Genomic DNA, 1,761 nt, shown 5'->3' on the forward strand with positions numbered 1-1,761 from the left:
TTAAAGAGTTTGTACAATGTATCCGTTCATTATTTAACTGATCTTATTAAAAACAGCATTCATGTTATGTTGTTGAATTTATGATGCCTAACATTTTATGACTAAATAAACTTTGGAAAAAAGCATCACAGTAATTATGATCAGATATCAGTTATTGCAATCTCTGTTGACTTTGATAGGCTTGTAAAAATGTTTTAGATGATGGTGTATGCCTTGAAGAATGTCTCATTCAAGAACTTCCCAATGTTGTTAATAGGTCTAATTCTGACCTGAAGTTTGAAGCTAAACCACTATGTCTCAGCAGCTGCCCAGGTAGAGAGTAGAATAAAATACCAGCATTTAAATTACACAATGCATTGTTACCAGATATGCTCTTTGAGTTTGGTACAATTTGTGTTGAAAGTTGTCCAGCAAATTATACATCTGTACCCACAAGTCGTGGAACAATGAAATGCATTCCTTGTGACAAAGTTTGTTTTCAAGGCATGTTTTTTATTTATAATTATGCTTACTTTTTATACTTTTGATTATAGAATGTGTGGGTGGTATTTTTGATTATAGTAATGCTGGAGCATATGCTGGGTGCATGATAATTACCACATCATTGAGAATTGGGAGCATACCTATTGGTACAAAGTCAGTGATTAAATTATAAAATTGCTTAGTGACATTCTCATCTCAGTAATTCAATTTTGAATGTTCTTAAAGACATTATTGAGATACGTGGCTCCTTAGATATTAGCGGTTTTAGTGACAGAACTTTTCCTTACCTATCAAACCTGAAAGCTGTGGGAACTAACTCCGTTCAAGTATTATCAACTCAATCTTGCCAGGGGTTGAGTGAATACTTTAATCATTCTATTATAATATCTGACACAAGTCTAGTCAGTATTGATCTTTCATCATTGGAGACAGTGAGTGGTGGTATACGACTGCACAATAATCCCTCACTTCATGATATTGGGAACTTGTGCTACTACTTAATCAACGATGATACATCATTGTTGTCAAGTTGTGTTTTGGATAATCATAGATTAATCATGAACGAATGTGGTTAGTTCCATGCTATTATTACTTTAAAATATGTATTGCATATCTTTAAAGGCCGATACTATGGGGTGTGAACAGTGCCAAAACATATAAGTATTATATAGACAGCTTTCTCTGCCATTGGATACATGCTATAGATATACATACATATATGGATGCACCATTATACATACTAAAATGATAGTTTGTACAGATATTGATACATCTATGGCATATCTTCACGTCATTATAGATCATCATGATCAACCCCGCCTATAGTAGGCGTGTCTCCTGTCAAGAAATTAAAGCATAGATAATAGAGTAAATGAAAGGGATTGGAAACGGAAGCGTGGGCGTAGCCCAACCTCCATTCATTTGTATTGCTGCTAGGCTGACAGAGGCTCGTTGAAATTTTTTGTCACAATTTACCCTTGATTTTCTTTCTTTTAGGAGCAATATCTCGCAAACAAGTGTTCTTATGCAAGTGAAATTAATGCATCAAGAAGCCTAATGTTTCCTCTTTATAATTCTGTTTTCTATTGTACAGATAATTTTACCATGTTAATGTTATGGCACTTTTAAAACCATAAAATGTATTTTTTGTCATTATAATCCCTTTTTGAAAACAAGCTAGAGTAAAATGCGATATCTTTATAATCATATGAAAGAGTTTCCATTTGCATATCGAATGATACTAGTTAAGGTTAGAATCCATGAAGCATGAGTTTGTTA

At 33.4% G+C, this 1,761-nt stretch overlaps 1 long non-coding RNA gene across 1 annotated transcript; it reads right to left on the reverse strand.

Annotated features, from left to right (window-relative positions):
* Positions 1-72: 72 nt before the first annotated feature.
* On the reverse strand, positions 73-1,411 carry LOC109592240 (uncharacterized). Its single transcript, XR_002190247.1, has 4 exons — positions 771-1,411; positions 513-623; positions 364-459; positions 73-304 (listed from the first exon to the last, which is right to left on the reverse strand). It is a non-coding gene; the product is annotated as an uncharacterized LOC109592240 (long non-coding RNA).
* Between the last annotated feature and the right edge of the window lie 350 nt (positions 1,412-1,761).

This window comes from Amphimedon queenslandica, unplaced genomic scaffold (assembly GCF_000090795.2).
Source record: "Amphimedon queenslandica unplaced genomic scaffold, v1.1 AMPQUscaffold_5873_Cont22165, whole genome shotgun sequence".
Taxonomy (NCBI): Eukaryota; Metazoa; Porifera; class Demospongiae; order Haplosclerida; family Niphatidae; genus Amphimedon; species Amphimedon queenslandica.